Below are 21,168 nucleotides of genomic sequence, written 5' to 3'. Positions count from 1 at the left end.
TCTAGACAATAGAGAATGTTCTCCAAACTTGGGGACACCTGGCAACCCAATGGGAGATGCAGATAGGAAATACCTGAATTTCTATTTTAACTTAAAGAAAACTTTTTTTTCAAAATATTCACCCACATTTAGTATATTGATTGACAGTGGTCTGCATAAAGTGAAGAGTCATTTATAGAAGAGTATACTCAACCACTGTATTGTAGGAGCACTCCCTCAAAAATAGGAACCCTTGGTCCAGACCCCTCCCCTATAATCTGGAGAATGTGCCATCTCCTGGGGAGGAGTCAGGGGGCGTAATACCCTTTGTACATGTAACCTCTGCTATAATCCTCATAGGATAGAAGGAAATGACTTCAGAGGCCAGAAATATTTCTCACATGGTGAGTGAATTCATCCTCTTGGGCTTCCCTTGCTGCTGGGAAAAACAGTTCCTCCTCTTTTCCATATTCTTTGTGACTTATATCCTGACGCTCCTTGGAAGCATGGCCATCGTGTGTGCAGTGCGCTGGGACTGCAGGCTCCACACCCCAATGTACATTCTGCTGGCCAACTTCTCCTTTCTGGAAATCTGCTATGTCAACTCTGATGTGCCCAATATGCTGGCCAACTTCCTCGCCCAGACCAAAACCATCTCCGCTCAGTGCCTCCTCCAGTTGTACTTCTTCCTCTCACTGGGCACAACTGAATGTTTCTTTCTGTCCATCATGGCCTATGACCGGTTCCTGGCAATCTGCCGCCGGTTTCCTCTGGTTTCTGATCCCAGTGATACTCGTTACCCAGCTACCGTTTTGTGGCCCGAATGTAATTGATGACTTTCTGTGTGACCTGGGTCCTCTCCTGGCCTTGGCTTCAGCCTGTGTCCCAATCCCAGGGACAGTTCTCATATGTGGCACCATGAGTTCCCTCCTCATCTTTGCCACCTTCTTCTACATTATGGGTTCCTATTCCCTGGTGCTGAGGGCCGTAGTGCAGGTGCCCTCACATGGTGGCCAGAAGAAGGCCTTTTCTACCTGCTCCTCACATCTGGCTGTTGTGTTTCTACGGTTCTGTCATGATAACGTATGTGAGCCCAGGGTCAGGGCAAGCAGAGGGAATGCAGAAGTTCACAACTCTATTCTACTCAGTTTTGACCCCCTTTTCCAAGCCCATGATCTACAGCCTCCGGAATAAAGAAATGAAGGATGCCTTGAAGAAAGTTCTAGGAGGTTCCTAAAACTGGTCTGTGATGTTAGTGTCTTATTCCCAGATGAGTTCAGACTGTGAGCTTCCTGTCAGTGACCAGTTAAGAAACTGGCAAATAGATGTGAATATTTTGAAGGAGGCATTTCAAAATTCTAAATACCGGGTTATCAATGAAGCCTTTCCCCAGGTGAAATTAACTCCCTCTTCCATAGCACATTATGTGGACTTCTATTGAACATCTCCTTCATTTTCTTCTTGTGTTTTAGTTAGCTGTCCATAAATCAGTCCTACATGTCTCCCCATCCTTAACAGACTCTCAATTTTTAAAGAGCAGGGCCTATGTTTTATTAATTTCTGTAACTCCAGAACCCAATGTCACACCTAGGACAAAAATGTCAATAATGTCAATTTAAATAAAGAAAATAAATTTGTTCTTATTTCCTCACTAGAGTCTATCATACTTGTCATCCTTTCAACAGTCAGGACCATATCTAAAGAAATTATGAGAACTCTATAACAATCTATATTTTATATATCCTATGGATGAAATGAATGAACTTCTAGAAAAATGCGAGGTCAACCTAAAGTGGTTGGACCAATGATTAAATGATAATCAAATCAGTGGAGGAGCCTCACAAAGATGAAAGTTACTGTCTTAAGAAATTACCTGCTTCCTGCTCTTCATCAATCCCTTTGTCTAATAATGCAACTGCTTTATTTCATTTTCTTCTTACTAACCATGCTTTCACTCTGCACATTTGAAAATATACAACTCTTACCACTGAAAATGTGGTTTGGGATCATTTGCTGGGCATCACTGGGGATCTTCTTAGAAGGTAGAAGGATCTCAGGGCCCACCTCAGGCCTATTGAAGTAGGATCTGCATTTATTCTCATGAGTTATAATACACACTACATTTGGAAAACCTCTGATTTACAGATTTCCTGTTGGCTCACAGTAATCACAACAGCTACCTCCACTCAAGCAGTGGTTCTCAAGCAATTTACTCAGATTTGGGGGTGGGGTGTAGGCACGGTATTCTGAAAATCTCCCTAAGAAATTGTAAAACAGAGAGAGGGTTGGGAACCCATGCATTAAATTTAGGTACTTCTGTGCGGCACCTGGGTGGCTCAGTCGGTTAAGCATCTAACTCTTGATTTCAGCTCAGGTCATGATCTCAGTGTTGTGAGATCAAGCTCTGCGCCAGGCTCCACACTGGGCATGGAGCCTGCTTAAAGATTCTCTGTCTCCCTCTGCACCTCCCTTGCTTCCCTCTTAAAAAAAAAAAATTAAGGACTTCTAAACTCCACAATAACACCAAAAGAAACCACATCCATCTATATTCCTTTTCTTTTCAAAGCCCCCTTAGTGCAAATCAACCATATTGAATATTAGATAACAATAAGACATGTCATAACACAAGTAAAATAATCACTTCGCTAAAAAAATTTTATATTTCAGATAGGTAAGTCTCTTTTGAATACTTTTACACATTTACATTTGGGAGATATGTATATTAAAAAGAATAGAGAATATGAAATACTATCCTGGTGCTGTACTAGCCTTTGGAATAACCCAGATTAGCAATATTTTTTTCCTGTCCTCTGAGAGACCACACCCCAGTGATGGAAATAAAGTTTTCTAACCTTCTTGCTTTATTTTATAATAGCTTGATTGAAAAACAGTTTACATACCATAAAATTCACTTTTTTAAAAGTGGACAATTCAGTGTTTTTAGTTTATCCACATAATTGTGCAACTATCACCACTAACAAATTTTACAGTATTTTCATAACCTCAAAAAGAAACCCCATACCCGTTAACAGGCATTCCCTACTCCCCTCTTCCTTCAGCCCCTGGAAACCACTAATCTACTTTCTGTCCCTGTGGATTTTGCCTATTCTGGGCATTTCAAAAAAGTGGGATCATGCACTGTGTGGCCTTTTGTGGCTGGCTTCTTTCCCTTAGCATAATGTGTATCCACAAACAACTCATCCATGTTATAGCATGTGTAAGTACTTTACTGCTTTTTATTGTAAAACAATATCCTACTGTATGGATATACCACATTTTGTTTACACATTCATCAACTGATGGACATTTAAGCTGTTCCTACTTTTTTGTTAATATGAATAATGATGTTAGGAATATCCATGTACACATTTTTATGTGAACATATGTATTCATTTCTCCTGGATATATACTAGCCCATGTAGGCTGCCATGACAAAATACCACAGGCTGGGTGGCTTAAACAATGGAAATTTATTTTATCATAGTTCCAGAGACTGGAAGTCTAAGATCAAGGTGCTAGCAGAGTTGGTATTTGGTAAGGCCTCTTTCCTCGGCTTGCAGACAACCACCTTCTTACTGTATCTTCAAATGGCCTTTCCTCTGTACATGGTAGGAGCGGCACTGCTGTGTCTCTTCCTTTTCTTGTAAGTACTGCAGTCTTATCAGATTAAGGTCCTACCCTTTTGACGTCATTTAACTTTACCTCCTTAAAGGCCCTATATACAAATACAGTTGCATTGGAGATCAGGGCTTCAAATGAATTTTGGAAGGACACAATTCAGTCCATAATGATACCTAAGTAAAACTACTATATCATGTGATGACTCTTTTGAAGAATTTCTGGACTCCAAATTTGCTGTACTATTTTATAATGCCACCAGCAATTATTAAGAGTCTTAAATTCTCCACATCTCAGCCACACTTGTTATTCTCTCCCTTCCTCATGTCCTCTTTTTTCTTTTTTTTTCTGACCTAGACATTATGAAGTAGTATCTCACTATGGTTTTGATTTGCATTTTCCTAATCACTTATATTAAACCTCTTTTCATGTAACTATGCCTAACCCAACATCACAAGTATTTATGCCTTTTTTCTCAGAGAGTTTTACAGTTTTATCTCTTACATTTAAGCCTATGGACCATCATGAAATAATTTTTGTATGTGGTGACAGATAGGGGTCCAACTTCATTCTTTTGCATATGGATACCCAGTTGTCCCGGCACCATTGTTTAGACTATCCCCCCCCCCCCCACCAACCTAGGGACTTATCTCAGCACTCTTGTGGAATAATAAACAATAAATATAAGGATTTATTTCTGGACGCACAATTCTAAATATATATATGTCTATTATCATGCTAGTACCACAACAAGCTAGTACAAGATTATTGTATCTTTGTCGTAAGCTTTGAAATCAGGACGTGAGAGTCCTCCAACTTTGCATTTCCATATGAATTTTAAAGTCAAGTCATTAATTTCTTTTTTTTAGGTAAAACAAATGATGCACTTTATGCATTTCCATTAATTTTTTCACACTTACAATATTTTATAACTTTATATAATTTTCTAAAGTTATGCTTCCCAAACTTAAAAATAACAATATTAATGTGATTGGGCCTAAGAACACATGAAGTAAAAACTTAGAGAATTGCAAGGAGGGAGAAAGAAAGAAATCCACTATTATAGTTAAATTAAACGTCTCTTTTTAAGTAACTGATAGATTAGGCAGGAAGAAAATCGGTAAAGACACCGTTTACCTGAATAGCACTATTAATAAACCAAATCTACTTGACATTTATAAAATAGTCCATCCAAAAACAGAATACACATTCTTTCCGAATGTGCATAGAACATTATTCGCCAAGATAGACCATATTCAGGGCCATAAAACACACCTTAACAAAGTTTAAAAGAATAGAAATAATACAAAGTATGTTATCAGACCACATTGAAATTCAAGTAGAAATCAATAACAGAAAGATAACTGGAAAATTCCCAAATATTTGGAACTTAACATACTTCTCTTCTACACATGTGGCAACAAAGCCGTCTCAAGAGATTTGAAACCATTTTAAACTGAATGAAAATGAAAACATATCCCATCAAAACTTGAGAGATGCAGCAAAATCAGTATTTAGAGGGAGGTTTATAGCATTAAATGCATCTATTAGAAAAGAACAAATATATAAAATTAATTACATAATATTCTACCTTAGGAAATCTAGAGAAAGAACAATTAAGCGTAAGACAAGCAGAAAAATTAATAAAATTCAAAGCAGAAATCAATTGAATTGAAAACAAAAAAAAGATCAATGAAACAAAAACCAATTCTTTGAAAATATTATTAAAAATTAGTAAACCTCTAGCCAGGTTAAGCAAGTTAAAACAAAACAAAACAAAACAAAAAAACGGAGCAAGAAGACATAGAAGGACATTAAAAGAGTAGTAAAGAAACTATAAGTTTATGTCCGCAAATTTAATAATTTAGATGAAATGAACAAATTCCTCAAAAGACACAAACTATAATTCACACAAGGAGAAATAATCTGAATATATCTATATGTATACATCTAGTACCTATTACTATATATTTAAAAAGTACAATAAACTTTAAAAAACATTATCAACAAGATCAAATGATTTTACTCGTGAATTAACAAATAAATGATACCAACTTTCCTCAATATATTTCAGAAAATACAAACAGAGGGAACATTTCCTAATTCATTCTATGGGCTCACCATTATACCATCATCCTATTCCCAAATCCAGATAAAGGCATTACAACAAAGGGAGAGGTACAGGTGGAAAATAAGCACATGAAAAGATGCTCCACATCACCCATCATTAAGGAATTATAAATCAACATAATGAGATACCATGACAAGCCATTAACAAGAACGGCCAAAAGCCAAAAACTGAGGATAACAACTGCTGACAAAGATGTCAGCAACAAGAACTGCCATTCACTGGCCATTCGCTGGGAATGCAAAATGATCCAGCCACCCTGGAAGACAATCTGGCAGTCTCCTCCAGCCTGAACTTAATTATACCACACTATCCAGCAATTGCACTCCCAACCATTCACCACAAGCTGATTCAAAAACATACGCCCACAAAGAAGACCTGCACACAAATACCTACGGTAGCTTTATTCGTAATTACCAAAACCTGGAAGCAACAAAGAAGGCCTTCTGCAGGGGCATGGACAACGAACTCTGATACACCTATACACTGGAATATTTTTCAGTAACAAAAAGAAATGAGCCATCAGAACATGAAAAAAGATGGAGGTCACGTCATTAATTTCTGTTGAAGATAACTCAGGGAGTATTGCCACTGAATAGTATTAAATCTTCCAATCCAATTATAGGATCTTTATTTATTTATAGTAACTTCTTGCAACAATGTTTTGTAGTTCTAGTCAGTATTCAAGTCTTGCCTTTTTTTTTCTAAATTAATCTGTCGGATTTTTATTCTTTTTGATGTTATTGTAAATAGAATCAGGATGCCTTATATTTCTTTTTCTTGCGGAGGCTTAGAATTTTTAGTACAATGTTAAATATAAGCAGCAAGAACATTTATCCTTGTCTTGTTCCTCATGATAGTGGGTAAGCCTTGAGTATTTCATTGTTAAATGTAAGGTTAGTCATGGGTATTTTATAAATGCCCTTTATCAGGTTCAGGAAGTTCCCTCCTATTCCTAGGTCGGTCAGTCTTTTTCTTTCTTTCTTTCTTTTCTTTCTTTCTTTCTTTCTTTCTTTCTTTCTTTCTTTCTTTCTTTCTTTCTTTCTTTCTTTTTCTTCTTTCTTTCTCTCTCTCTCTTTCTTTCTTTCTTTCTTTCAGATTTTTATAATGAAAGAATGTTGGAATTTGTGAAATGCTTTTTTGGTATCTATTGAAATGATCATATATTTTTGTCCTTATTCTATTCATACGGTAAATAACACTAAATGCTTTTCAAAGTGAAATAACCTTGCATTCCTGTGATAGATCCCACGGGTCATGGCGTATTAACCTTCTTATATATTACTGGATTTGTTTTGCTAGTATTGTTTTGAGATATTTTTTGTCTAGCTCATAAGGGATATTGGTCTGTAGTTCTATTTACTTCTTTACTTGACAACTTTGTCTAGTTTCAGTCTCAGACTAATACTGGCCTCATAAAATGAGTGAGAAAGATGACTTCCTCTCCTTTATTTTTGAAATTCTCTTCCTCCATTATTACCTCCTTTTGTGTTAAATATATATTTCTTAGTATACCACTTTCATTCCCCTTTTGTTTCTTTTGGTGTATTTTTAGAGATATTTTCTCAGTGGTTCCATCTTAAAACAATCTATGTGGATTAGTTTCAACTTAATTTCAATAGGATAAAAAAACTTGGCTTCAGTGTACCTCCTTTCCCTCCTTTCTGCTTTTGTTGTCATACAGATGACATCTTTATACATTATAAACTCACTGACACGGTTTTATAATTATTGCTTTATGCAGTTGTTTTTTTAATCAGAAGAGGAAAAGAGTTACAAGTAAAAATATATTTATACTGTATTTTATATTTACCTTCATTGATATCTTTATTGGTGTTCTTTACTTTTTTTTTACTATGTTCAGTTAACCAGCATATAGTACATCATAAGTTCTTGTTGCAGTGTTCAACGATTCATTAGTTGTGTATAATACTCAGCTCTCATCCCAACACATCTCCTCCTTAATACCCATCACGGTAACCCCCATCCCCCACCCCTCTCCCTTCTGTAACCCTCAGTTTGTTTCCCGGAGTCCAGAGTCTCTCATGGTTTGTCTCCCTCTCTGATTTCTTCCCCTTCAGTTTTCCCTCCCTTCCCTGAGGTCCTCCCCATCTTTCCTTATGTTTCACATAGGAGTGAAACCATATGATCATTGTCTCTCTGCTTGATTTATTTCACTTAGCATAATCCCCTCCAGTTCCATCCATGTTGATGCAAATGGTGGGTATTCATCTTTTCTGATGAGTGAGTAATATTCCATTGTATATATGGACCACATCTTCTTTATCTTTACTTTTTAACAGATTCAAGTCTAGTCTTTTCTTGTCTACCTGAAGGACTTCTTCTAATATTGCTGTAATGCAAGTTTGCTAGCAACAAATTATCTCCATTTTTGTTTGTGGATGTCTTCATTTTTTCCTTATTCTGTAAAAGATAGGTTTACTAGATATAAGATAACTGGTTGACAATCTTTCTCTTTCAGTCCATTTGAAAATGTCAATTCACTCCATTTTGCTTTCCATGGTTTTGAATGAGAGGTCAGCTGTTAATCTTATTTAGGATCACTTCTATGTGATGAGTTGTTTTTCTTTTGCTGTTTTCAAAATTTTCTGTCTTCTTCTCTCAAGATTTTGACCCTGATGTGTTTAGACATGGATCTCTTTGAATTTATCCAGCTGAAATTTATTAAGCTTCTTCTATGTGTTAATTCATATTTTTCATCAAATGTGGCGTATATTATTTCTTCAAGTATTTTCCTCCCCCTTTTTATCTCTTTTCTTGTTCTTGGACTCCCATTTGATGTTGGTTGCCCAACAGTACCCTACAGTTCTCTGAAACTGTTCATTTTTCTTCATTTGTCTTTCTTTTAATTCCTAGTTTGGATAGTCTCAATCTATTTTCAAATTTGCTGATTCCTTCTTCTGCATACTCAAATATTCCACTGAAACCCTCTATTAAATATTTTTGTCACTGTACTTTTCAACAAAGAGTTTCCATCTGGTTCTTTTTGATAATTTGCATCTCTTTTTTAATATTCTCTACTTGGTGAGATATCATTCTCATAATTTCCTTTAATTGTTTATTTTTTTAAATTTTTTTTAAAGATTTTATTTATTTGACAGAGAGAGATACAGCGAGAAAGGGAATACCAGCAGAGGGAGCGGGAGAGGGAGAAGCAGGCCTCCTGACGATGCGGGGCTCGATCCCAGGACCCAGGATCATGACTTGAGCCGAAGTCAGATGCTTAATGACTGAGCCACCCAGGTGCCTCCCCTTTAATTCTTTAGATATAATTTTCTTCAAATCTTTGAAGTTGTTTATAAAAGCTTATTTAAACTCTTTGCCTAGTAAGTCCCACATGTGGGATAGTTTCTATTGACTGCTCTTACTATTATTATTATTTAAATTCAATTATTGAAAGTATAGTACATCATTAGCTTTTGGTATAATGTTCAATGATTCATTATTTGCATATAACACCCAGTGCTCATCACATCTATGGGCCATACTTTTCTGTTTCTTTGCATGTCTTTTTTTTTTCCCATCTAAAACTGGATATTTTAAATAACATAATGTGGCAACTCTGAAAATCAAATTTCCCCCACTCTTCCAGGTGTTGCTTTTGTTTTATGTGGTTGTTCTTGCAGCTGATGATGATGTTTGTTTCTTCAATGACTTTTTTTTTTTGATAATTCTATAAAGTCTGTATCACCTCTTATATGTAGCTCCTGAAGTCTCTGTTTGGTTAGCTTAGTGGTCAGATCATAATTGCACAGAGATTTCCTTTAATGCCTTTAACCAAAAGGTTATCCTCTCTTTGCAGAGGGACTCCATGTTAGGACAACACTTCAGTGTTCCAGGAGTTTATAACTGCTTTAACTCCCATTTCCTATTTGTGTGGGGCCTCATATGCAGCCTCAAGTAAAACATTGTGGCCTTCTTAAGTCTTCTTTGGAAAAGTGCATAGCCCTTCACATATGGGTGACCTTCTAGATCCCCAGGAATACACTGAGATATTTCAAAGATCACTATAGACATCTCAGTCCCTAGACCTAATTTATAAGGTTTTTTTTTTCCTTTCCAGGTTCCCATTTGTCCCAGCTAATAGCACTGCTCCAAACAGCTGTAATGTTGAATAACTACCTTCACTATATTCAAAAATATCCTGAGATAGGGCTTTTCCCACTGATCAAACTCTGCTTCAAGCCAAATAACGAGTACTACACATAGGGTTTTTCCAGGGAGCTGTAAGATGGGCCAAATAGTGAGAGTTCTTTGGTGATGGGGCTTTTTGAGGAGTTCCAAACCTAGTCTTCCTTCTCTAGTGGCTGCTACTCTGTTGGTTTTCACAGATTCCATGGTTTAAGGCTACTGGCTTTTAAGGCTATTGGGAAAGCAGGCAGAGTGAGAATAACGCCAGTTAAAATGCCACAAATTTAACTCTTCTTACCAAAATTCATCTCTTTTATTGAAAAAATATTCTTGAACTGTTGCAAGCCTTTGGTTACTTTCCAGATTTATGACAAAACTTGTTTTGATAATTCTTGCTTGATGCTTTTTTGAAGGAGTGGGTTTTTGAAGGCCCTTACTCTTCCATTCTGCAAGTCCCTTTCTAAATTTCTAACCTCTTACAATACAATAATATGAGTTATATAATGACTTGAATGTTACGTAGTGAAACTGTTTTAATAATATCATAGAAGCAAAGCCATAGCCAATTCTGCCTGTAAGGGTGAATATAAAATGTAATAGAAAGGTCATGGCATTTGAGTTAGATATTGAAAAAAAAAGTAGAAGATACTTGCACATATATTCTAGGAAAACAACTCAAAGGAAGACATAAAAAAATAGAATCAGTCCCATAGTAATATAGGCAGAAAGCAAACGTAAAGCACTTGAGTTCTACAATATAAGAGAACAGAGTGTCGACTAAGGAAGAGTGACCAGAGAATTATGAAGATACCCATTCTCGTGATCCCTTTACTTTGGTGATCCCTTTAATTTTGCTGTCACCCTACACCAGTCTCACCTACAGTTTTCATCATGTTGTTGCTGAGAACAGATTCTATGCTTTATTCTTATTCTTGCCTCCTAAGACATGAAGAACGAATTCTTTCACCATTTCGACAATTTTCTATTACATTCTTCCTTTTTGCCAGGAATTATTCTAGGTGTGGGCAATAGAGAAGTGAATAAAGGCACAAGACAAAACCTTTGTTCTCATAGAGCTTATGCTCTGGAGAGGACAAGAGAATGACAATAAAGAGGTACAGAATTCCATTTACTGTTAAGTGATACAAACAAAATAGAATAAGGAAAGGGAAGCGGTTGATGTGTATTTCAAACAAGGTGGTCAATAAAGTGTTTTTGAAAGAGATGGAGATTAGAAGTGAATGAAGCAAGGAACCAAGATATATGAATACCTGGAAGAAGAATATTCCAGGCAGAAAAAGCTTTCTAGCACATAGACCCTCAAGGTGGAGCAAAACTAGCATGTTCAAGGTACATTTCCCGTGCGACTGGCTTGGAGTGAATGAGAATAAGATCATTAAGGTAGCCAGAGCCTGGAATATGTAGATCTTGTAGGCTACAGTAAAGATGATGACTGTATCTTAAGAAGATATTACTGATAATAATGATAGCCGTAGTAATCATTTTTATAGTTTGCTGCACCAAGGGAGAATATCCCAAAAGAACCACAGGACATCTCAGTAAGAACCTGGAGAGGTTTTATAAGATTTGAGCTTCATGTGATTTGAGGGAAAGTTCACCAAAATGGGAATCTGTTTTAGATAAGCTGCTGTCAGAAAGTGAGCAATTTAGTGATTGGCATCTTAGGTATTTTTACCTAGAAGGTGGGAGGAATTAAGCAAGACTGGAGTTGTCAACAGTAAAGAAGCAGGAGTCACTCACACAAGTGGGGAGAAGGTGACGTTCAGTTATTTTTGTGGTTTTTAGAGGGCCCTTGTCTTTGTCTCTCTTCACATCTGATTACAAAATGATGTTGGTTTGTCTTAATCCACCATAGTCACGGAGTAACCTTATCTGATACTTTATGCAGATACTCAGGCTTAGTGGGGAACACTACAGCATAGCACTCAGGCACTGGTTCTCTGCACTATATTTTTCTCTTTCTCAGTAATAATAGGAAATGCTTACTTTGTATTAAAAATGTGTCAGGCTTTATATATAAATGTATCTGCCTTACAAATAAACTCATTTAATCTTCATCTCAACCATATTAAGTAAATAATATTACTATTCCAACTTTAAAAATGATGAAACTGAGAGCAAAGTAAATCCATTCAAAATTACAGACTTCCTAGGGCAGTTCACCGTAATCATTCTTAAGACCACGTCTCCTGAAGAGGCAGGTGCCGAATGGGAGGAACAACTACTCTAGAGCTGTCTCCTTCTCAGCTACAAAATGATTCCCCAAGAAGGAAAAAAAAAAGACAGAATTCACATTCTGCTTATAATTGCTCTTTGAGCTAGCAATGATAGAGTGAGCTGCCCTGCATCTTCACATTGCAGAGCTCACTGCCACTCTCCTCTCCCTGTGTGCGTGAACATTATTTTTTACAATAATATGATACAGAAGATAGTAAGAGTAGACTTAGACTCAAAATTATTTTATTCTTCTCCCTGTTGCAGACAGGAAAGTGCAATAGTCACTATTCAAACCTGAAAAGAAATATGAACTAGTACACTACCACCCATCCAACCATTTATTTCTGCTGATTCTGTTATCATTCCATGTATGACATCTCATTCTGTTTGCTCAAGGAAGAAAAAATATTTGAAGACTTTTCAAAATATTTCAAAAATTTTTGAAAATTAGGAGCAGTCACCAAATGACAGATCCAAGAATCTCGAGGAATAAAATGCATAATAAATACCCATACATGTGAACCCAGAAAAATACTATTTAAACTGCTGTGAAACTATAGGCCAATATCTTTGATGACTATAAAAGCAAATTTTCTCAACAAAATACTAACAGATGTAATTCAACAGCACATTAAAAGAATCATACACCATGATCACGGGAATTTTCCCCAGGATGCTGGGAAGATTCAACATATACAAATCAATATATGTATATGAAATATATATATATATAATATAAATGTATATAATATATATAATAGGTTAGGTAGGATTTATGTTACACACAGTAATAGAATATATAAAATATATATTATTCATTAGTATTTATTATATATATTTAAATATATTTAAAATACAAGTTATATTCTACTTTACGTGTTTTATGTATATTATGATAGAATATTATTCAGCCATAAAAAAGGAAATACTGAAAAGGAAATTTGTGACATCCTTGAATATTGAAAGCATTATGCTGAGTGAAATAAGTCAGACAGAGAACAATAAATAGTGTATGTTCTCACTTACATGTAGAATCCAAAAAACCCCAACCCATAAAAACACAAAACAGATTGGTGGTTATCAGAGATAAAGAGTGGAGAAAATGGGTGAAGGTGGTCAACATATGCAAACTTCCAAGTTATAAGATGAAGAAGCTCTAGGGATCTAAAATACAGCATGCTGACTATCCTCAACCGTATATTATAATTGCATATTCAAAAGTTGCTAAGAAAATAGATCTTATAAGTTTCCAACACAAGAAAAAGAAAATTTTGTAACTATGTGTAGTCATGGCTATAAATTAAATTTAGTAGTAATCATTTTCCACATATACATATATCAAATCATTATGTTTTACAACATAAATTTGTATAATGTTATAAGTTAATTATAACTCAATAAAACTGGAAAAAATAAAATAAAATAAGGGAATATTTCACAAATATCTTTTCTTATCAGAAGGGAGAACTTTACTATGTATGGGAATATATATACTATGCTTGTGTTTGTCTCTCTGTGTATTTTTAGATCTATTTTTTTAAAAGATCAAAAGTGCCCCTCAACTCCCTCCAGTTGAATTCTATAGTTTAACACATCAGTTCAACTATCTGGGGTGGTAACGTCCACCCAATGAAAGTAGAATAAATTCTTGCTCCCAAATTATAATTCTGGCAGACCTCAGTGTCGAGAAAATTCTTTGTGCATTCAAACATCAAAGGCTTTCAATGAATAAATCACTCAAAAAACTGGCTGTTATGCTGACTAGGATATCAATTTTCATGACTCAAAAAGTGCTGTTACCACGTAAAAGACAAAAACACATCTCCACCTTACAGAAATGATGCTGGGAAAGTGAGCAAACTTCAAGTCATAAACCCTCGTGAAACTTTTTGCTCATGGATGCTGTGTAGCCAATAATAAATTGTTAACAAGAGTGCAGTCTCATTACAGATGGCTCCAAACCAATAACAGAAGAAAAACATTAGCAAATATCTAAGCACACTCATACCCATGTACACATGCACACATCGACATAAAAGGAATAAAAACGAAAGGGTCCGAAAGTTCGAGTAGCCTCTCTCAGTAATAACTCACGACAAAGAAGAAAGAAAATTTCAACAATCATGCCAACCTTTAGGGTCATTTGCTAAAACAGTCTGAAATAACCTAAAGGGCTACATGGGGAGGTGTCTTCTAGAACCGTGGCATTCCATCACATTCCCCATGTTCTCTACTCCTGGAGTTGTTCACCGTGAAATGGAATTTACTTATCAGTGTCATATTAGAAGCACAGAGTGAACCGGGGAGAAAACTTGTTAGTATAAAGAACGAATAACCCCTTTCAACCCATGGAGCGAGTCAACAGGAATGAGCATGAGAAATCTGATGCCATGACTCTGATACTGACCTATAGGAGAATCTAAAACTTGCCACAGACTCAAATAATGAATAAAACTGAAGGTAAAAGAACAAGAAAATAAATAAGAAGCTCATGTCCCAGGTCAGCTGGTGTTGCTATAGTGACTGCACCATCAAAAGAGTAATCTGTCCAAACAACAAAACACATTTGTTCTAAGAATAGCATGAGAGTATCTATCTGATCACCACTAGGGAGCCTCAGCCCCAAAGGCCCATCAAGGGGCTCCTGAGGGAAGGGAACATTGGCACATAACTGACAATCTTCTCTCATGAACTCTCACTTCTGGAATTCACAAGGGACTATATCCCCAAGGAGGAATCGAACACAGATTCCAGAGAAACATAGATAAGTCTCCTGTTGTGCAACAAATATGCCAATTTCTCTCCAAAGCAGTATCGTGCCTCCAGCAACGTAAGCACCCTCTCTGGGCTGCTCTCTGCCAAGGACGTCGTGCCCTCCATCGTGCTTGCCTTCTGCAGCAGTGAAAGCAGAAGGTCTGTAAGGAGGTAGGTTGAGAAGACATGCAAGCATAGGACAGCTCTTAGGTGGGCCCTGTAGCTCTGCCTTCTTTTATGTGTTTGTGGAAATAATAGCACCTCAACTTACATGAAGAATGTGAGGAGGTTCATCTTTACAACTGAAGGGATGACAGTCAGGAAATGAGAGAGATGAGGATGAGGAAGTATGGAAAGTCCATCCTTATTAACCAGGAGGTGCATCCAGTCAGAACCAGGTCTTTGGGGGAAACAGCATGTTAGTGAAGTGACATCTGGAAATGACTGACAAAGCGGCTCTGAGGAGCAGGCCAGATAAAACTTTAGCTCTCTCTGATTTTAGCGGAGTGTGGCTCTGCCACAGAGCAGATGTGCAGGCATCGTGAGGAGGGAGAACAACCTGACCGAGCACTGCTGGGTCGTGGGTTCTCTCCCACATGGCTTACAAAGCCCTTGCCAACCTCATATACATTAAGCACCAAATACTCCCTTTAGACCTCTTTCCCGGGGTTTCTTTGGCTTCTGGGTTTCTCTGAATTCCTGACATAGAGGAATTGCTCACAGCTTGTTTTACCCAAACATGATCCAGTCACAGACCCAAGAGGAGCCTTACGGAGAAGTGTGAAGTAGAAAATCCTGAATTACTCTGACCTCTTGTGTCACTAATTCCAATCATCAAGATCCTCCTCTGGAAAGTAATGCATTTTATAACTAATACAATAAATATTCTTTGCTGGAATACTTTTATTAAAAGCATCTGGATCTCTATTCTGTACTTATATTTTATGAAAAAATATCACCACTCTATCATGTCACTTGGGGCACTTAGGCCCAAATGGTGACTGTCCCTCAGTAATGGAAGGGATCCTAAAATAAATTAATAAGTTAAGACCAGACGACTAACAACAGAATTGTAGGCAATTTCATAGGCTTTGTTTTGCTTTTCTCACCATGGAAATCACACACATCTTTTTTTTTTATTTAATAATGTTTTTTTATTATATTATGTTAGTCACCATACAGTACATCCCCGGTTTTCGATGTAAGGCTCGATGATTCATTAGTTGTGTATAACACCCAGTGCACCATGCAATATGTGCCCTTCTTACTACCCATCACCTGCCTATCCCATTCCCCCACCCCCCTCCCCTCTGTAGCCCTCAGTTTGTTTCTCATAGTCCATAGTCTCTCATGTTTCATTCCCCCTTCTGATTACCCCCCCTTTCTTTATCCCTTTCTTCCCCTACTGATCATTCTAGTTCTTATGTTCCATAGATGAGAGAAATCATATGATAGTTGTCTTTCTCTGTTTGACTTATTTCACTAAGCATTATCTCCTCCAGTGCTGTCCATGTTGTAGCAAATGTTGAGAACTCATTCTTTCTGATTGCTGAGTAATATTCCATTGTATATATGGACCACAACTTCTTAATCCAGTCATCTGTTGCAGGGCATCTCGGCTCCTTCCACGATTTAGCTATTGTGGACATTGCTGCTATGAACATTGGGGTGCATATGGCCCTTCTCTTCACTACGTCTGTATCTTTGGGGTAAACACCCAGTAGTGCAATGGCTGGATCATAGGGTAGCTCAATTTTTAACTTTTTAAGGGACCTCCACACGGTTTTCCAGAGTGGCTGTACCAACTTGCATTCCCACCAACAATGTAGGAGGGATCCCCTTTCTCCACATCCTCTCCAACAATTGTTGTTTCTTGCCTTGTCTATTTTTGCCATTCTAACTGGCGCAAGGTGGTATCTCAGTGTGGTTTTGATTTGAATTTCCTTGATGGCTAATGATTTTGAACATTTTTTCATGTGTCTGTTAGCCATTTGTATGTCTTCATTGGAAAAGTGTCTGTTCATATCTTCTGCCCATTTTTTGATTTGTTTATTTGTTTCTCGTGTATTGAGTTTGAGAAGTTCTTTGTAGATCTTGGATACCAGTCCTTTATCTGTAGTGTCATTTGCAAATATCTTCTCCCATTCCGTGGGCTGCCTCTTAGTTTTTCTGACTGTTTCCTTGGCTGTGCAGAAACCTTTAATCTTGATGAAGTCCCATAAATTCATTTTGTCTTTTGTTTCTCTTGCCTTTGGAGATGTGTCGTGAAAAAGGTTGCTTTGGCCGATGTCGTAGAGGTTGCTGCCTATGTTCTCCTCTAGAATTTTGATGGATTCCTGTCTCACATCGAGGTCTTTCATCCATTTGGAGTTTATTTTTGTGTATGGTGTGAGATAGTGGTCAAGTTTCATTCTTTTGCATGTAGCTGTCCAATTTTCCCAGCACCATTTATTGAAGAGACTGTCTTTTTCCCACCGGATGTTTTTTCCTGCTTTATCAAATATTAGTTGCCCAAAGAGCTGAGGGTCCATTTGTGGGCTCTCTATTCTGTTCCATTGGTCTATGTGTCTGTTTTTGTGCCAGTACCATGCTGTCTTTGTGATCACAGCTTTGTAGTACAGCTCGAAATCCGGCATTGTGATGCCCCCAGCTTTGTTTTTCCTTTTCAACAGTTCCTTGGCAATTCGGGGTCTTTTCTGGTTCCATACAAATTTAAGGACTATTTGTTCCAGTTCTTTGAAAAACGTTCTCGGTATTTTGATCGGGATAGCATTGAAAGTGTAGATTGCTCTGGGTAGCATGGACATTTTAACTATGTTAATTCTTCCGATCCATGAGCATGGAATATCTTTCCATCTTTTTATGTCTTCCTCAATGTCTTTTAAGAGTGATTTATAGTTTCTAGAATATAGGTCCTTTACGTCTCTGGTGAAGTTAATTCCACGGTAATGTATGGTTCTTGATGCTATTGTAAATGGGATGGATTCCCTAATTTCTCTTTCTTCGTTCCCGTTATTCGTGTACAGAAATGCAACTGATTTCTGAGCATTGATTTTGTATCCCGCCACGTTACTGAATTGCTCTATAACTTCTAATAGTTTGGGAGTGGCTTCTTTTGGGTTTTCCATATAGAGTAGCATGTCGTCTGCGAAGAGAGACATTTTGACTTCTTCTTTGCCGATTTGAATACCTTTGATCCCTTTTTGTCGTCTGATTGCTGTTGCAAGGACTTCTAGTACTATGTTGAATAATAGTGGCGAGAGTGGGCATCCTTGTCGTGTTCCTGATCTTAAGGGAAAGGCTTCCAGCTTTTCCCCATTGAGAATAATATTTGCAGTAGGCTTTTCATAGATGGCTTTTATGAGATTGAGAAATGTACCTTCTATTCCTACACTCTGAAGGGTTTTAATCAGGAAAGGATGCTGTATTTTGTCAAACGCTTTTTCTGCATCAATTGAGAGGATCATATGGTTCCTGAGTCTTTTCTTGTTGATATGATGTATCACGTTGATCGAATTGCGAATGTTGTTCCACGCTTGCATCCCAGGGATGAATCCCACTTGGTCATGATGGATAATCCTTTTAACGTACTGTTGGATTCTATTAGCAAGGATCTTGCTGAGGATTTTGGCGTCCATTTTCATTAGGAAAATCGGTCTGTAATTATCCTTTTTGATGGGGTCTTTGCCTGGTTTGGGGATCAGGGAATATTGGCCTCATAGAATGAGTTTGGTAGCTTTCCTTCTGTTTCTATTTTTTGAAATAGCTTTAGGAGAATAGGTATTATTTATTCTTTGAATGTTTGGTAGAATTCCCCAGGAAAACCGTCCGGGCCTGGAGTTTTGTTATTTGGAAGGTTGTTTATCACTGACTCAATCTCTTCATAATTAATTGGCCTGTTTAAAAAATCAATTTCTTTCTGTTTCAGTCTTGGTAGTTTATAGGTTTCCAGGAAGGCCTCCATCACTTCCAGATTGCTTAATTTATTGGCATATAGCTGTTGATAAAAGTTCCTAATAAACCTAACAATTTCATTGGTGTTGGTCGTGACCTCTCCTTTTTCATTCATAATTTTAATAATTTGGGTCCTTTCTCTTTTCTTTTGGATAAGTCTTGCTAGTGGTCTGTCAATTTTATTGATTTTCTCAAAGAACCAGCTTCTAGTCCTGTTGATTTGCTCTACTGTACTTCTGTTTTCTAATTCATTGAATTCTCCTCTAATCTTGGTCAACTGCTTCCTCGTGAGTGGATTAGGCCTGTCCCTCTGTTGCTGTTCCAGCTTCTCGAGGTGAGAATGTAAAAACTGCATTTTAGATTTTTATATTCTTTTGAGTGAGGCTTGGATGGCTATGTATTTACCCCTCAGGACTGCCTTTGCAGTATCCCATAGGTATTGGACTGTTGTGTTTTCATTCTCGTTGGTCTCCATAAATTGTTTAAGTTGATTTTTGATTTCCTGGTTTATCGAGTCATTCCTGAGCAGGATGGTTCTTAGTCTCCAAGCGTTTGAGTTTCTTCCAAATTTTTCCTTGTGGTCGAGTTCCAATTTCAGAGCGTTGTGGTCTGAGAATATGCAGGGGATAATTTCAATCTTTTGGTATCGGCTGAGACCTGTTTTGTGTCCCAGAACATGGTCTATTCTTGAAAATGTTCCATGGGCATTAGAATAGAATGAGTATTCTTTGGTTCTGGGGTGTAGTGTTCTATATATATCTAAGAGGTCCAACTCATCGAGTATGGCATTCAAAGCCTTTGATTCTTTGCTTAGTTTTTGCCAGGGTGTTCTGTCTATTTCTGAGAGTGGAGTGTTGAGGTCCCCTACTATTAATGTATTTTTATTTATATGTCTCTTTATTCTGGTTAAGAGTTGGCTTGTGTATCTTGCTGCTCCCCTGTTGGGGGCATATATATTTATAGTTGTCATGTCCACTTGTTGAATACTTCCTTTAAGAATAATATAGTGCCCTTCTGCATCTCTAACTATAGTCTGTAGTTTAAAATCCAATTTTTCTGATATGAGAATTGCTACTCCAGCTTTCTTTTGAGGTCCATTTGCGTGAAAGATGGTACTCCATCCCCTTACTCTCAGTCTGAATGCATCTTTGGGTTCGAAATGAGTCTCTTGTAGACAGCAAATGGATGGGTCATTTCTTTTTATCCAATCTGCAACCCTGTGGCGTTTAAAGCAAGAATTTAAACCATTAATGTTAAGGCTGAGTACTGAGAGATATGCTTTTAATTCTGCCATGTTGTCAGTAAAGTCTTTGTTTGTATTGGCTGTGACTTTCTGTTTTGTATCACTCTTGGGGCCTTTTTACTTTTATAGAACCCCCCGTAATACCTCCTGTAGGGCTGGTTTCGTGGTTACGAAATTGGCTAGTGACTGTCGATTCTGAAATGTCTTTATTTCTCCATCAATTCTGAATGACAGCCTTGCTGGATAAAGGATCCTTGGCTGCATGTTTTTCTCTGAAAGAGCTTTAAAAATGCTCCCCCAACCCTTTCTCTCATTCCAGGTCTGTGTAGACAGGTCTGACGTAATTCTGATGCCTTTGCCTTGGTACGTGAGAAATTTCTTTGCCCTGGCCGCTTTCAATACTGTATCCTTGGATCTAATATTTGTGAAATGCACTATGACGTGGCGTGGCGTAGGTTTGTCATGGTTGAGCTTGGGAGGGGTCCTCTCTGCCTCTTGGACATGAATGTTTGTTTCCCTTGCTAGATTAGGGAAGTTTTCAGCTACAATTTGTTCAAATATCTCTTCTAGACCTCTGTTTTTCTCCACCCCCTCGGGGAGGCCGATGATTCTGACATTGGATCGTTTCATTGAGTCAGTAATCTCCCGTAACCTACATTCGTGGGCGTGGATTTTTTAAGTCCAGCTTCTATTTTCGTTTTTTCTTCTCCTAACCCATCCTCCAATTTACTAATATGTTCCTCTGCCTCAGCGACCCTTGCCATCAAAGCCTCTAGTTTTGATTGCATTTGGCTCATAGAATTTTTAATCTGTCAGATTCGCTCTCATTTCTGCCCTTAGGGATTCTATATTCTCAGTAACATTTTCATTAATACTTTTTTCAAGTCTACTCATCATCTTGACCATTGTTACTCTGAATTCCATTTCTGATAATTTGGTTACATCCATATCCATTATTTCTGTGGCAGAAGCCACAGACTCATTGTCTTTTCTTTGCTGGGTGGGACTTCTCCTTCTCGTCATTCTGATGAGGAGAGTTTGCAGGGTTGTCCAGAGCCCAAATTATTGACTGGGACCCAGGCCATGCCCCCTTTTTTATAGC

General features: G+C 37.4%; 1 pseudogene; it reads left to right on the top strand.

Moving 5' to 3' along the window:
* Nucleotides 1-350: 350 nt before the first annotated feature.
* LOC113249159 (olfactory receptor 11H6-like) lies at nt 351-1,216 on the top strand (annotated as a pseudogene).
* The last annotated feature ends 19,952 nt before the right edge of the window (nt 1,217-21,168 follow it).

The sequence above is a fragment of the Ursus arctos genome, unplaced genomic scaffold (genome assembly GCF_023065955.2).
Source record: "Ursus arctos isolate Adak ecotype North America unplaced genomic scaffold, UrsArc2.0 scaffold_6, whole genome shotgun sequence".
Lineage (NCBI taxonomy): Eukaryota > Metazoa > Chordata > Mammalia > Carnivora > Ursidae > Ursus > Ursus arctos.
This window is presented reverse-complemented; position numbering and strand designations above follow the sequence as displayed.